This window comes from Oncorhynchus mykiss, chromosome 22 (assembly GCF_057628025.1).
Source record: "Oncorhynchus mykiss isolate SJ-2025 chromosome 22, ASM5762802v1, whole genome shotgun sequence".
NCBI lineage: Eukaryota > Metazoa > Chordata > Actinopteri > Salmoniformes > Salmonidae > Oncorhynchus > Oncorhynchus mykiss.
Genome location: NC_143043.1, coordinates 2530300 through 2541790, shown reverse-complemented (window position 1 = coordinate 2541790; position 11491 = coordinate 2530300).

The window sequence follows — 11491 nt, the reverse complement described above, 5'->3', positions numbered from 1 at the left end:
TAATGGTGTTGATGTGAGCCATGACCAGCCTTTCAAAGCACTTCATGGCTACAGATGTGAGTGCTACCCAGCGGCAGTCATTTAGGCAGGTTACCTTGGTGTTCTTGGGCACAGGCACTATGGTGGTCTGCTTAAAACATGTTGGTATTACAGACTCAGTCAGGGACAGGTTTAAAATGTCAGTGAAGACACTTGCCAGTTGGTCAGCGCATGCTCGGAGTACACATCCTGGTAATCCGTCTGGCCCTGCGGCCTTGTGAATGTTGACCTGTTTAAAGGTCTTACTCACAGCGGATATGGAGAGCGTGATCCACAGTCGTCTGGAACAGCTAATGCTCTCATGCATGCTTCAGTGTTGCTTGCCACGAAGCGAGCAAAGAAGTTATTTAGCTCGTTTAATAGGCTGTTGGATTATTAAACTGTTGTTACTTCGACATTGTCTGCATCTGGGTCTTACCTTGAAACGTGATAGTTTAGGCCAATCCAAACCATATACTGGGGTTCACTGGTTGCACAGGATTATTTTCCTTTGCTCAGTACTGACTTAGAGTTCGGAGATCAGGTTAGATTACTTCTTAAACTGTATGCCTATTTATTATTTACCAGTCCATTCCCATGCAGGCCAATAGTTGCGTACCATTGTCCTCAAACTAAACATACCATAAACCATCCCCATATGGTGAACACAGGATTTGATGTCCCGAAAACAACACTTTGTAAACCCAAAATTACGTTCTTACCAACCACTGGTCAACATGGTAGACCGGTGGTGACAGTACTTAGGAGAGGTGACATCATTGCACGATGTGCTAGCCATCACTGCCTAATCTGATAGTCAGTCAACATGAATCCGTGGCAACTTTTGTCTGAACTGAAAACTGTAATAACGAGCGTAATGGAGTGATGATTGCTTACCGGCAGAAAGCAATAGATCTTTATAATGTTCAATGCAATACCTAGTTTATGTGAATCAAGGTGGGTCTATAGTCTGCTTTTCAATCCATTCATGCTTTTTGGGGGGGCTTTGCCTTAATTTTAAGGATACAGTCAGAAACCATGGCAACCGTATCAAATAGAAAATACTTGACTACTTATCTAAAGGCCCTGAGATACATTTAACCTCAGAGGGTAGAACATCAAAAAGCATCTATATGCAGTTATTTCACAGTAAATAAGGATCACACAAAACAAACACAGTCTCACACACATATACAGCAAATTTACATACTCACAGTGCCAGACACAAAACTTGCACTCACACACACATATTTTTGGATGTTTGTAGGTAACAATGAAGTGACCTTGATATCAAAACACAATACTGTATGTCATACTACGGATATGAGGAAAACATATTCATCATTTTATTTGTCACTGCAATGCTGTGAAATGTGTGCTGTGCAGTTTGATTTTCTAACATAGCCATGTACGCACACATGCACTTCAATGGCTATGTGGTAAAATCAAGATGCACAGCACATGTAGCTTATTAGCTCCGGGCCAATGAGGATAGAGGGAAAGGATTTTACATTTTCAAAGCAACCTAGGAAGCATCCCTAAAAACCCAGGCAATGTAACTACACGTGTCAAATCAAATTGTATTGGTCACATACATATATTTAGCAGATGTTATTGCGAGTGTAGCAAAATGCTTGTGTGTGTGTGTGTGTGTGTAAAGTGATGATGCTTGGAGACAATTCTCTCTCCATGTCCGTGGGTAGAAGGTTGCAGAGAAAGAGGTGAGAGAGAGAGAGTGGGAGAGAGATATGACATTTGAAATGTCTTTATTCTTTTGTGAGTGTAATGTTTACTGTTCATTTTTTATTGTTTATTTCACTTTTGTTTATTATCTGCTTCACTTGCTTTGGCAATGTAGACATGTTTCCCATGACAATAAAGCCCCTTAAATTGAAATGAAATAGAAAAGTGTTGATAGGGAAAAAGAGAGAGATTGTCTTCTGAGGAAGCCAAACATTACCAATGGGTCTCCAATTAACCCCTGTTAGCCTCAGCTCTGCTTCAGGGATGGTTAAAGTATGGAGGGATGCTCAGTCAAGAGTGACGAAATGATGAGCTGGATTGGGATGAGATGACAGGCAATTACCATCAACACTTCCAGGAGCTGGGCTTTATATGGTTGTGTCCTCTATGGTTGGATTGGCTAATTTACTGCAATGTCAGTGATGCCACCACAAGTGGTAAGTGACAATAATCCAGTTTGCTTCCATTCTGAGGTGCATGTACAGGTTTTGTTCCAGCCCAGTATTAATTCAACATCGTAATATTAAAGTTAAGGTTGCAAAGGGAGGGAATACCACTGGCCATTTTCTAAATGTAAAAAACGACCATCTTTTTGGGAAACTTTTCATGTAAAATATTAAAATTAAAAATGTTCTATCTGAAAAATAAATTCACAAAGTAAAGCATTATCCTAAATATAACTCCTCAACTTAGTGAATACTGCTGCTGTAATATGAGGGTTACAGAATAGAACATACTTGATGTTTTTGTTTTTTTAAATAATTCTACTATGCCAATATTAACCATGTACAACCATCCGGAAGTCTCTTGAATGTGTGCAATCAGTCTGTTATATGAGACTGTATAAATATGGGTGCATTCCATTGCTGACGCATGCTAGATCTTACAACGCCTGGATAGGTATTTTACGTATCAGCTAACCACATTATATGTTATAGCAATCTGGTGCTCGACGGCACAGTCAATGACGTGGCACGCAACCATTGGTTGTTGCATGCAATGTCTGAGCAAGTAAACATGACCAGTGATTGCGTGCAACTTCGTCGACTGTGCAGTCGGGCACCAGATTGCTATAACATGGTTAGTTTATACGTAAAAATCCAATCCAGGCATTTTAAGATCTAGCATGCGTCAGCAACATCTGAGCAGGGGAACATAACCAGATGTTAAAGCAATCTAGTGCATGCAAAATTTGAGAAGGAAACACGGCCAATGGTTGTGTGACAAATCTAAGCAAGGGAACGCGCCCTTTCTCTTTGTTGGAAATGTTTTGGGGCCTAACTGGTGGCAGTTGTGAAAAATGTCAATAGTTGGAAGAGTTGGATGACGTCATTATTGATTCAATGTTTTTTATTTTATTAATGGTCGTCGGCTATTTTCTCCTGAAACATACACTCAATGGTCAGTTTATTAGGTACACCCATATAGTACCGGGTCAGATTCCCCTTGCCTCCAGAACAGAACTGGATGTTTTTTGTTTGTCGCACAATTCTCTGTAAACCCTAGACACTGTCGTGTGTGAAAAGCCCAGGAGGCCGGCTGTTTCTGAGATACTGGAACCGGCACGCCTGGCATCGACGAGCATACCACGCTCACTGGTGTACCGGACACCTCCGCAATGCGGGGGGGACCATGAGTTATGGGTCCGTGTGCCTGTCATCGATTAATGCGCCTGGACAGTCAATAAATTGGCAGATGCAAACAGATTATCATCTTCAGCAGAAACAGTCCTTGAGGGTTTGAACAAAAATATTTGTTTTCGATTTAGTTTGTGCTTGTGAACACGGTGTATCACGGCATACATCATTCAAGACTAAGTTTAAATTGTGTGCAGTGCAATGGACATATTATGCACAATGTCTCAGGAAAGACTGTTTGGGTTGGCAATACTCAGTATAGAAAACAGTCGGGCCCGCAACCTGGATGTACAGACAGTGATGAAAACATTTGCACACAAAAAAGGACTTCGTGACACCAGGGGAGTCTCTCAAGTTGGATTTAATAACATTTACCACATTTACATTTTGCAGTCCATTTGTGTAGGCTATTAGCCTGCTAAGTTCAACAATAAAAAGTGGCTGAATTTATCTTCAAGCCGACAAATTTTTTCCCCTCATTGTTGACTGGTTTGCGTACACCTTTCCATCCAAGCTGGGAGACAGCGTGAGCACGGCTCATGTCATGCAGGTTCAGGTAGCCTATACAGAACAGTTCTATATTCAAAAAAATGACTCTGACCTTGCGGGGGGGTCCAGAGAAAGAGCTTTACGCCAGTGACCATGCTCAAAGTTGCTTAGGTCACTGGTTTTGCCCATTCTAACGTTCAATTGAACGGTAACAGCATTCAACACCATAGTACCCTCCAAGCTCATCATGAAGCTGGAGGTCCTGGGTCCAAACCCACCCTGTGCAATTGGGTCCTGGACTTTCTGACGGGCCGCCCCCAGGTGGTGAAGGTAGGAAACAACATCTCCACTTCGCTGACCCTCAACACTGGGGCCCCACAAGGATGCGTGCTCAGCCCTCTCCTGTACTCCCTGTTCACCCACGACTGCATAGCCATGCACGTCTCCATCATCAATCAATCATCAAGTTTGCAGATGACACAACAGTAGTGGGCTTGATTTTAAAAGCATTTATTTAATTCATAATATTTAGTACTAACCATTTAAAACATGTTATAATTAGTTAAAACATTTGACTATTCCTTTCTTACAGATAAAGGGCCCGGTTATAGGTTTATACACCCGTCCGTTTCCAATTCCCCATGGTCAAGACAGGCTCTCTTGCTCGCTCCAGCATGGTAAGTTTTCACTCCATAGATAGATCAATCGTTTTGCATGTAGACCCTGGGTATGTCTTAAGGATAGAAGCGGCCAGCGACGTAATTGTTCACGATTTTGGAAAAGATTGTCCAGATTATTCATCATGGTTATGAATATATGGTAATCACACCATTTAAAGCTACACACTGGCATAAAATAGTTTACATCCTTGCAGGCTTTTGGAAAATACATATGAACTGACAGATTTTGTCGCATTTGTACTATCATATTGTTCACATGCTAAAATTGTCACTTTGGAGTCTGGGCTACACGCCATTGAAGTGATTCTTATGGCTTTCAAATCATCGCGCACGCACACCAACTCTTCCAAAGCATAGGCGGGTAGGGATGTACCACTCAGGGCCTGTTCAATTTGACACAACGCTAGCCGCATCTTAAGCCATTTTTCATACAGCGCAGGAGAAAAACTCAAGGGTTTTGCATGATAAAGGGGGTTGGGACCGCTGTCTGTGAAAATCTTCACAGTTGAATCCTCAGTTGGATTATGTAAGCCATATGTCCATCACTCGTATCCAAAACTCATTTAAAACATTCAGGGGCCTCACACAAAAGGTCCTCGAGGGGCACAGTACCCCCAGAATTGGCCTAGGAGACATAATTTTCTGTTTAATGTTCTGGGTTTATTTTTAAATCTTGTTTAGTGACCACTTTAATAAATGGATCACATATCTTATTTTACTCATATCACATGTACGTACGTACAGTATATACTACATTTTATATCATCTATTGCACCTTGCCTATGCCGCTCGTCCATCGCTCATATACTTACATGTACATATTCTCATCCACCTCTTTAGATTTGTGTGTATTAGGTAGTTGTTGGGGAATTGTTAGATTACTTGTTAGATATTACTAAACTGTTTGAACTAGAAGCACAAGCATTTTGTTATACTCGCATTAACATCTGCTAACCATGTGTTTGTGACAAATAACATTTGATTTGATAACTGAATGCCTCGATGCCTGTCTATCTGATTTACAGTGCATTCGGAAAGTATTCAGACCCCTTGACTTTTTCCACATTTTGTTGCGTTACAGCCTTATTCTAAAATGGATTAAATCGTTTTTTAAAAACATATATCTACACACAATATCCCATAATGACAAAGCAAAAACAGGTTTTTAGAAATCTTTGCAAAATGTATTAAAATAAAAAATATCACATTTACATAAGCATTCAGACCCTTTACTCAGTACATTGTTGAAGCACCTTTGACAGCGCTTACTGCCTCGAGTCTTCTTGGGCATGACGCTACAAGCTTGGGACACCTGTAATTGGGGTGTTTCTCCCATTCCTCTCTGCAAGTCTGAGGTCCTGAGAGCTGTGGAAAAGTTTTTTTTAAATTAAGGATCTTTCTGTACTTTGCGCCGTTCATCCTTCCCTCGATCCTGACTAGTCTCCCAGTCCCTGCCGCTGAAAAACATCCCCACAGCATGATGCTGCCACCACTATGTTTCACAGTAGGGATGGTGCCAGGTTTCCTCCAGACGTAATGCTTGTCATTCAGGCCAAAGAGTTCAGTCTTGGTTTCATCAGACCAGAGAATCTTGTTTCTCATGGTTTGAGTGTCCTTTAGGTGCCTTTTGGCAAACTCTAAGCGGGCTGTCATGTGCCTTTTACTGAGGAGTGGCTTCTGTTTGGCCACTCTACCATAAAGGCCTGATTGGTGGAGTGCTGCAGAGATGGTTGTCCTTCTGGAAGGTTCTACCATCTCCACAGAGGAACTCTGGAGCTCTGTCAGAGTGACCATCGGGTTCTTGGTCACCTCCCTGACTAAGGCCCTTCTCCCCTGATTGCATAGTTTGGCCAGGCGGCCAGCTCTAGGAAGAGTCTTGGGTGGTTCCAAACTTCTACCATTTAAGAATGATGTAGGCCACTGTGTTCTTGGGGACCTTCAATGCTGCAGAAATGTTTTGGTGTCCTTCCCCAGATCTGTGCCTCAACACAATCCTTTCTCGGAGCTCTACGGACAATTCCTTTGACCTCATGGCTTGGTGTTTTGCTCTGATATGCACTGTCAACTGTGGGACCTTATATAGACAGTTGTCCAAATCCTGTGAAATCAATTGAATTTACCACAGGTGGACTCCAATCGAGTTGAAGAAACATCTCAAGTATGCACCTAAGCTCAATTTCGAGTCACATAGCAAAGGGTCTGAATACTTATGTAAATAAGCTAACCCTGTTCTTGCTTTGTCATTATGGGGTATTGTGTGTAGATTGATGAGTAAAACATGTATTTCATCCATTTTAGAGTAAGGCTGTAATGTATCAAAATGTCGAAAAAGTCAAGGGGTCTGAATACTTTCCGAATGCACTGTGTATAACAAGCCACCGCCACGTTATCCACGGTCAGTGGGAGTTAACCATTTTTGTGTACCTAAAAACTGGCCGCTGAGTGTATCTACTTTAAATCTACTAGAAACTCATGGACAACATGGACACAGATAGAGATATGGGAAAAAAATAATATATATTTTTTAAGATTATAACAAATGTATTACCATTATTCCATAGATTTCCCAAATGTCTGAAAATGTCAGTAACTTTGATAAATTAGTTTTGCAACCCTAATCAAAGTGTTAGTAATGATAGACACTATCTTTATTCATAACATGGATGGATCAAACTCAAAGGGTTGTGTGATATGGTATGGTGTATCGATGATGATTTTGGTAAAAAGGTGTGAAATTAACATGTCACACTGCATTAAGATGTGGTAATGGAATATACTGTCAAAAGTGTTTATACGTGTAGCTGTTAGCTGATACAAGGTGTGCGTTTCCAAAGGGGATTTCCTCACACTCTTTATTGTAAAAGAAGGCTTTGGACTATGTCAACTCGTCAACACACTGTTTTTATTGGTCAATAAACGAGATCACCTGAGATCATCTAGTGCTGAGGAATTATGTGATACGCTACCGTAAGATACCTTTGATTAATGTTTTCATTTTTATGATGGCACCATCTAGTGTCATTTATGCACTTTTGGGAAACATATTCTGAGAAACCTTGAGAATTTTTCATTACTTATCTTTCGTAGATTATTAATTGGGAGCGTTTGAAGTGAGATAGCTCCCTGTCATAGTTACTTTGAGTTACTCTGAGTAGAAGTTGCATAAGGACAAAAATCTAACTTACCCTTCACAAAATCCTGACCTCAAATTTAGGGAGGAGACAAACTGACCTTAGATCAGTATCTAGGAGCAACTGATTAATACTCAGTCAAAGTTCGCCCTGTGCCTCTACAATAACACAGCTGTTTACAGTTAGTGCATTCCTCTGGCGTCGTCCATGGTTACGCTATGGGAGGGTGCACTACAAATCACGTCCTGTCCTCTGTCACACCCTCCCGGGCTATGCACTTTTCTTCATACCTTCCGTCTGCTTCAAAGGGCACTTGAGGCACTCCCAACAACCAAGCTAACGATGAGTGACGTGCATTCATTTCAACGATCAAGTCTGACTCTGCTTTTCACCTGAATGTGTCTTTCCCATGAGTGTCTAAAAACCACACCTAACAACCTTCATTCCTGTCTGATTGTAAGATCTTTGAACTTATACTGTCCTAACACAACTTGTGTCGTGGAATTAATTTGATATGAGGCACTGGTATTTATGGTGTGACGTGAGCAGTTTTTAAAAATGTATATCCAAATTATACAGCAGGAGTAAAATAAGTACCCAGCTAGCACTTTCGGTTTCTTGGAAGTTGTGGGAATTGTATATTTATATATATATATATATATATTTTTTTTTTTAGGTTGCGGGGACGTTCTGAGAAAGTTTAAAACGTTTTTCTGGGAGTTTTTATTAAAGCTCTAAGAACAGCTCTATCAAATTGAAATATTGCACCTCACCTAGATTTGAGTTAAAGAGAGGAATTAAGCAAGGTTGTCCTATCTCTCCGTACCTGTATTTATTAAATCAACTTTCTGCTTTTCAATGGCAGGTTTTCTTGTCATGGTACTTAATTCAACGGCTGTTGGAAGGAGAGGACCAAAGTGCAGTGTTGGTACGTGTTCATACTTTATTTGAACTGAACACTGAAATAACAAAAATAACAAAGAGAATGAAAGACAACCGAAACCGTCCTGGCAGAAAGACACAAAACTACCCACAAAAACCATGTGGGAAAAAGCTACCTAAGTATGGTTCTCAATCAAAAACGATAGACAGCTACCACTGATTGAGAACCATCATTTTGACCCCACGGGGGGAGATCTTGCGTAGAGCCCCAGATCGAGGGAGATTATCAGTGGTCTTGTATGTCTTCCATTTCCTAATAATTGCTCCCACAGTTGATTTCTTCAAACCAAGCTGCTTACCTATTGCAGATTCAGTCTTCCCAGCGTGGTGCAGGTCTACAATTTTGTTTCTGGTGTCCTTTGACAGCTCTTTGGTCTTGGCCATAGTGGAGTTTGGAGTGTGACTATTTGAGGTTGTGGACAGGTGTCTTTTATATTGATAACAAGTTCAAACAGGTGCCATTAATACAGGTAACGAGTGGAGGACAGAGGAGCCTCTTAAAGAAGAAGTTACAGGTCTGTGAGAGCCAGAAATCTTGCTTGTTTGTAGGTGACCAAATACTCCATCATAATTTGCAAATAAATTCATTAAAAATCCTACAATGTGATTTTCTGGATTTTTTTTCTCATTTTGTCTGTCATAGGTGAAGTGTATGATAATTACAGGCCTCTCTCATCATTTTAAGTGGGAGAACTTGCGCAATTGGTGGCTGACTAATTACTTTTTTGCCTCACTGTATATGTATATATTTTTGGCAGTGAAACGAGAAAAAAACGAGAAAAAAACTCACCCAAATGTATAGCCCCTTTGGAAAATATTAATGGACTGTTTGAAAATGTGAAGAAAAAAAAGTTTTAAAATGGTACAAAATAAAAAAGTTTTACATTAAAAAAAAAATGGGAATCACATTTTTTATTTGGCGTACCATCGACGGCATTGCACGTTCCCCAGTTTGGGGAATCTAAGGCATTTGTAATATAATTTACCACAAACATGGTAGCCGTAGTGGTGCTATGTTTAGGTCTGAATCCTGATTGATTAATATTAAGAATACATTTTACAAATAGAAAATAACGCAACTGTTGTATGACCAATGATTCTGGTATTATTGGTAGACAAGGGAGCCTGGAAATAGGTTGTTAATTATTAAGATCCCTACTATCCATTATGGAGTGGTAACAAAAAATCTGCTTTCCACACTTTTGTAAGATTTCTTGATGCTAAAAAAAATTAGGTGTGCTGCATATTTAAGCAAAGACTGGTTTCAATTGTCAGCCCCTAACTTCTTGGTGTCAATAGCTAATAAGGCATCAAGAATGTCTGTTTCTGTGAGTTGCCAAAAAGGATAATCCTGACTACCATTTCCCAAGTCACATGACATTGACTGATCAGCCATCGAGGCAACTGGAGGCTGTGTGTGGGAAGAACAGTCAACTGACTGACCAAGACCAGTATGACCACCATTTCTTTACATTTGGGAACCAGCTGAGGAAAAAAATGCTAATTAAAATTAGCACAAATCTTAACTACTTGTCACTGGAGAGGGTCACTGCAGACCCCATGGATTGTGTGTGTGACAGACCATCGAAGTTTCGAAGCACATATGGATAGAGGGGTGCTGTAGACGTTCTTCAGAACCTCAACGATCACCTGGCGGCTGCAGCTTAGACCCACTGGACCAAGAGGGCAAACTACATACAAGTAAGTGGTTTTGCTGTTGGTAGCTATCTTGCAATATAAGCTGAATATCACAATGAATCAAAATGAATTGATCCAGGAGTTAAAGTAAACATTTTATTGGTTTCTGATGCAGCTGGACTCATTTTTGTCACTTGACTCATTTAGTCAGTACACTAAAAAGTATTATATAAAACTCCTTTATATACATATGTACAAGAGTTAGCAATATCTATACCACAGTGCAGTTGCGAGCATACAAGGTATTCTATATTATACTACAACATCTGTCTAACTGAATATGGATGTTGTGTTGACTGAATGTTCCAGTCAGGGTCCTGAATGTTCTTCAGCCGGTGAAACTCGTCTTGTGTTGAAGGGGTGGGTTTTGGGCTCGTGCACTTTCTTCACTACCCACTGCCTTGACCTATTGTAGAAGGTTTGTTTGTACTGCAAGTCTCCAGGAAAGACATGAAGACAGACCATAAGGATGTGTAAACATACAAGAAACCATGTTAATGGTTGTGTATGTGTTTTGTTACACTCTAGGGTCAATGATTGAGATGGGCTGTTAGCAAAGGTGTGAAAAGTTTGAGGTTGGCTTAACTTGTAGAGGGTTAGGGTTAACTTGTAGACAGTCTAGTCATGTAGGGGTGGCAGGTAGCCTAGTGGTTAGATCGCTGGACTAGTAACCGAAAGGTTGCAAGATTGAATCCCAGAGTTGACAAGGTAAAAATCTGTCGTTCTGCACCTGACTGTTCCTAGGCCGTCAATGAAAATAAGAATTTGTTCTTAACTGACTTGCCTAGTTAAATAATGGAAAAATGAATGTATTGTTGTGTATGAGCACCTACAGTTGTAATGTTAAGTACCCAAGCACAGCTAACAATAGAAAGAAGGGATCGGGAGACAGGCACAGGAATGCGTAATAGTTTTAAAAATGTCTTTACCCAATTACAGCTTGCCATGTAAAGGCACGGGGACAAAGACCAAACAAACACGTATACAAAACACAGGGTTGAGACCCAAACAAAAGAGCGAGGATTACCTCGAATAAATACACCGGCCCCGAGGACGATCACAGGAACGCAGTGCGGGTTGATCAGGACCTGATGCAGCTGCTGAAGTTGCATCGTTGTCGGAAGGGCCAGTTGCTGCTGTTGAAGTTGCAGTG